At 39.4% G+C, this 6,187-nt stretch overlaps 1 pseudogene; it reads left to right on the forward strand.

Moving 5' to 3' along the window:
- Positions 1-259: 259 nt before the first annotated feature.
- On the forward strand, positions 260-3,803 carry LOC104090614 (pentatricopeptide repeat-containing protein At4g14850-like; annotated as a pseudogene).
- Positions 3,804-6,187: the final 2,384 nt, after the last annotated feature.

Raw genomic sequence — 6,187 nt, forward strand, 5'->3', positions numbered from 1 at the left:
TCATGGTAGCTTAAAATTTCATTTTTGTTTATGTAATTTTCAAACACATGTTGTATATATTTTTTTTACTAGCTTTGTAAGTCAAAATTATAGTGGCCCATAACATGTACTACTCGTCCTTGGGATAATGGTATAAAAATCTTTTGCAGTCTTATTTATAATATTGATGATTTTTTATTGTAGTAATAGCTTATACGATTTGACTTACCTAGCGGGGGATTTTTAATCGTGACAATGTACCTCAATCATATATATAGAGAGAGATAATAGCCTTACTAGCCGCGCATTGGCATGGCCACAGAGCAACTCCATGCCCTTCCTGAGCGCCAACGCTCTTGGATCGCTGATTGAATCAGCCATATCAACTCAATCCCTTCTTCTTGGGCGAGCAGTACATGCCCATATAACCAGAACTCTTGAACCCCCTTTTCCACCTTTCCTCTCCAACCATCTCATCAATCTCTACTCCAAACTCGATGTACCCGACTCAGCTCAACTCCTCCTTTCACTCACCCCGACTCATTATCGTTTTGTTGTCACCTGGACCGCTCTCATTGCCAGCTCCGTCCAAAGTGGTCATTTCACCTCCGCACTGTTACATTTCTCTAACATGCGCTGTGAGTGTGTTCAACCCAATGACTTCACTTTCCCTTGCCTTTTTAAAGCTTCTGCGTTTTTGCATTCCCTCATTACTGGTCAACAGCTTCATGTGCTGGCACTGAAAACTAGCTTGATTGAGGATGTTTTAGTTGGGTGTAGCGCATTTGACATGTACGGTAAAACGGGTCTACGGGAATATGCGCGGAAGATGTTTGATGAAATATCGCAGAGGAACATCACCACGTGGAATGCATGTATTTCTAATTTCGTGCTTGATGGGAGGTCTTACGATGCTGCTTTAAAATTTGTTGAGCTCTTGCGAGTGGGCGAAGAGCCACCAAACTCGATTACTTTTTGTGTGTTTTTGAATGCTTGCTCAGATGGTTTGTATTTGAAGCTTGGGCGGCAGTTGCATGATTATGTGATTTGACTTGGGTTTCGATCGGATGTCTCTTTTCTGAATGGATTGATTGATTTTTATGGCAAATGTCAAGAGGTGAAGTATTCGGAGCTGGTTTTCGATGAGATAAATGAGCGAAATGGTATATCATGGTGCACCATGTTGGCGGTGTATGAACAGAACGATATATGGGAGAAGTCTTTTATGGTGTTCCTTAAGGCAAGGAATGAAGATATTAAGCCAACTGAATTTATGATTTGAAGTGCGCTTAGTGCTTGTGTAGGAATGGCAGTGCTTGAGCTGGGGAGGTCTATTCATGGTCTTGCAGTAAAGTCTTGTAAGGGTAACGTATTTGTTGGCAGTGCACTTGTTGACATGTATGGGAAATGTGGTAACATAAAAGATTGTGAGAGAGTGTTTTATGAAATGCCTGAAAGGAATTTGATAACTTGGAATGCAGTAATGGGCGGTTATGCTCATCAAGGGTACACGGACATGGCGTTGAATTTGTTTGAGGAGATGACAAGTTAAAGCCACGACGTGGTGCCTAATTATATAACATTAATTTGTGTATTGACAGCTTGTAGTAGGGCTGGAACTGTTAAAATAAGCATGGATATCTTTGAATCTATGAGGAAAAAGTATGGGATTCAACCAGGGCCAGAGCATTATGCATGTGTAGTGGATATGCTTGCAAGGGATGGTTTGGTGGAGCGTGCATACGGGTTTATCAAGAAAATGCTTGTTCCACCAACAGTTTCAGTCTGGGGGGGCTCTTTTAGGGGCTTGTAGAGTTTATGGAAAACCTGAACTAGGGAAGGTTGCAGCTGACAATTTGTTTCAACTTGATCCAAAGGACTCTGGAAACCATGTTATTCTTTCAAATATGTTTGCAGTTGCTGGAAGGTAAAATTTAGTTCTTTGTTTCACTAAGATAGTTCTTGAACATCTTATTGCATGCAAAGAGTTCACCAAATCGCAGTCTATGTCCTTTCCTTTTTACTAACTTAATATGTATATAGAAACTGACATTCGAAGCTCCTCCACAGTGTGTTGTTGATTTATTCTGTTTTCGACCATCTATGTTCTTGTTATCTTGTCATACAGCTGTGAAGCTATCGTAGGAGAATAGAGGGCCTGTTAATCTGTATTCAACTTTGTTATTGAAACATTGCATGAAATTTTACTATTAAGGCTTACTCCTAAGTCCTAACCGGTCAACCCCTTGAAGGACCAATAAAGTTCTTTTTCTGTGTTACTACTACAGCTGGATTAAGGAAATATCTTTTCCTCTATCCTCATTTGTATGACACTCTTTCTGTTTTGGGAACCCAAAGTATTTACACATTTTCATCAATAGTATTATACTATTAACTTTGGCTTGGAAGGGGGTCATGCTTGACTATTGCTTGTCCCTTTTTATTAATTGGCACTTCTGTCTGCGGAATTCAAGTTGAATGTTTGTCCATGGTCATTGGTATATAAGCTTGGCTTTCTCCAATACCTATTTATCATAAGAGGTAACTGCAGGTGGGAGGAGGCTAATCTCGTCAGCAAGGAGATGAAGGATGTGGGCATCAAGAAAGGGGCCGGATTCAGTTGGATATCTGTAAAGAATTGTGTCCATATTTTCCAAGCAAAGGATACAATTCATGAGAGATACCCAGAGATTCAAGCAATGCTGGCCAAATTAAAGAGAGATATGAAAGCAGCAGGTTATACTGCTGACACGAATTTTGCTCTGTATGACTTAGAGGAAGAAGAAAAGGAATCAGAAGTTTGGTACCATAGTGAGAAGATTGCACTTGCATTTGGTCTTATTGCTATCCCTCCTGGAGTCCCTATAAGGATAACAAAAAACCTGAGGGTTTGTGTGGATTACCATAGTGCAATAAAGTTCATATCGGGCATTACTGGTAGAGAAATTATAGTAAGAGATAACAACTGCTTTCATTGTTTCAAGGACTACCAGTGCTCGTGCAGAGATTATTGGTGAGTCTAGTTTAGGTATTCCAGAGAATTCCGGTGGCTTCCTTGCCATTCTGCCATTGATCCATGCACTAATTTACACTCATGTTGTTGAGGTTGAGGGTCTGAACTAGAAGATATCACTTCCAAGGCGAAGCTGAAATTGCATACAAGGTACACTCATGTATAAACTGGCATTGCAGCAAAAAGCAGCTATGCTAATAAGTTTTTTAGCGTTGATGACAACAATTGAATACGGGAAGAAGCTCCCGGTGCTGCCAGAGTACTTTATGCAAGTTTACAACGATTTCAACATGAAAACTTGTATGGTACTCCTTGCTTGCAGTTACGTTGTAGATCTATATTCCTAGTACATATGCACAAACGCACAGAAAGACGAAGACACAAAGTAAAAGAAACTGATTGATATCTTCACAAATAACAACTATGCCTCAATTCAAAAATATTGGTGTCAGCTAAATAAATCCCGACTGGCCATGTCGCTCCATTTAAGCGAGGCCATTTGGTCTGGTGGTATGATATATTTACTGACAAATTTAGATAAGTTAGTATGATATTTTAGTTGTAAAGCTCTTATGAAAAGAGCACGCATTGTTCATTGTTATTACTGATGAGCTGTTGTTCTCGACAAATATTTTGACCACAAAGATACCCTAGGAAGCTTTTTGGGTTAGTAAAATATGTACATAGTTCAAGTTGTTGGTTCAGATACATGATAACTAGTATTTAATTTTCGCCATCATGACTTGGACACACCTCTCGTGATACCAATTTATCCATAGTTTTGAAACCCCTAGTATCCAGAACTGAATATGTAAGATTTAAAGAAAGATTTAGGCAGAAGGAAGTCTTTTGTTGCTTATGGATTGAAAGAAATTAAATATCCCATAGTAATAAAAATGATGTAGAAATCATGAAAAGATCTTTCTTATTTCACTTATCATTTTGGTGTAAACAGAAAATATGTTGTTGTATAGACTACTGATAAAAATATGATAAATGTCAATGGTTGCCTCATGTTGAGTCATATAGACAACTCGTAAATACTTTCGACAGAGACTTGGTGCTAGTAATGAAAACTTGTCCAACGAAAAAGGTAGAGAGAAGGGAGAGAAGCTTATATTTGAATCATATGTTCATATATCTTTGATTTCATTGGAGACCAACTCGAGTCAAAGTTACAGAGAGTTCCAATAGGAGATCAGTTGCAAAGTCACTCCCATGGAGCATAATAAATTTCTTTTCGAACTACCTTCAAGATAGGAAGCGATAAGGATTAAAGCAGGTGAATAGTTCTGGAATGGCAGACGCCTTTCTCTAGATTGGTGGTCACCAACATTGGACACAATCTCAAAAGAAAGTAGACCGAAAACCTCTGGGTCAAAGTCTTTGGGATCCCTCTGCATGCCTGGACATCAGACACCGTTTAAAAACATAGGAGAACGGTGTGGTGGATTTGTCGGAATAGACGAAGACACAAAAAATAGAACACATTTCTATTGGGCTCGAATCTATTTTAGAAACTCCGGCAAGAAGCCACCGCCGACTATGTTCATCGAAGTTGGGGATTGGAGCTTTGAAATTTCAATCCTTCAAGATACCCAGTCATACCCAAAACTCACCAGTCAAAAACCAGAGTTGGGTACAATATGTTTTGCAAAAAAGTCGATCTCTGTAGTTGCTTGTAACGTTGCATCCACTAGTCAATCAATGAGGGCCCACACGAAGGGGACAGGCTTTAATTCAAAAACTCTGGAGCATCCATCTACAGATGGGGCAAACCGGTCCAGCACAAGCCAAATAAAAGGAAGGGAGAAAAAAGGAAAGCAAAAGTTGGGCCTGAATATTGGGTATTATGCAAAAAGCCCAAAATTGTACAAGAATAAAAATACTCAAGGCCCAAGCCAGCTACTTATTGGAGAGCAGTCAGCTATGCATATGATCCTTGTCTTCGCAAAACTTCAACAGTGCAACTGTCGAATCAATTCGACCCACTCTTAGAGGAAATACAAGCGCTTAACCACATCGCCTCTGACAAAACTCTCCACTCCTAATCTGATGCTGATGATGAAGCAGAAAGAATTAGCTCTAATTTGTCAGAATTGCTCATGCAAACAGTATCCCCAAGGGTCAACGGCTCAGAATCAGAATTTTCTTCTCAGTCTTTCAACAATTTCCTCCCCTTGACATGGTATGACACAGATGATTCATCTAAATCATGCATGCAAATGGTAGACACACCTATAGTGGTGGAAACCTCAAGATAGATGAAAATGGCACTGCTGAAAGCTTGCAAAGCATTTGGGGTACATGCTACAGGCTTCGAGTCAGATATTATGGGGCTAATCTTTAGAATGGAGGAGAAAAGGAATATCAAATTGCAACAACTGGCAAATACAGAAGTGGAGTCAAATAAAAGGAAGTCTAAAGGGGGTTCAGAGCTTAAGAAATTGTCTTGGGGTCTACAAGAAGGCAGCAGCAGTGGCAAGAAAGAAAGAGGCATGTCTCAAAATATCTACCCTAAATAAAGATCAAAATTCTAAGTTGGAATGTACAAGGTCTTAACAGGAAGAATAAAAGGAGTACTTTAAAAATCCTTGTACACAAGTGGGGGATAGATATTCTATGCTTACAAAAAATAGAGGATTGGGGCAATTCCTTAATTAGTCAAATATGGGAAAATAGATGGGTGGCATAGGCTGAACTGAAGGCATATGGTAGCAAAGGGGGAGGATCCTAATTATGTGGGATAAAAGAAATTAGAATTGTGTAGACTCTGAAGTCGGGAACTTGTCAATCTCCTGGAGATTCGAAAGTTTATTAGAAGATTTAAATTGGGTATTCATAGGGGTGTATGGTCCTCACACCAACCCTGAAATAACTAGTCTTTGGAACGAACTTGCAATAATCAGGGGGTTGTGGTCTGACAATTGGGTAATTGGTGGAGATTTTAATGTCTGCAGATTTGAAAGTGAGAGATTAAATTACGTAAGAAGATCCAGGGCTATGTTGGGATTCTCAGACACAATTCAGGAGTTAGGTCTGATTGATCCACCACTTCAGGGAGCTTTATACACATGGTCAAGAAGTGAGGCTTCTCTACAAGCATCAAGGATTGATAGATTCCTATTCTCAACTGTATTGAATGAAATGTTCAAGAATGTGTACCAAATTGTTATGCCCAGAGTAATTTCAGAT

This window comes from Nicotiana tomentosiformis, chromosome 4, assembly GCF_000390325.3.
Source record: "Nicotiana tomentosiformis chromosome 4, ASM39032v3, whole genome shotgun sequence".
NCBI lineage: Eukaryota > Viridiplantae > Streptophyta > Magnoliopsida > Solanales > Solanaceae > Nicotiana > Nicotiana tomentosiformis.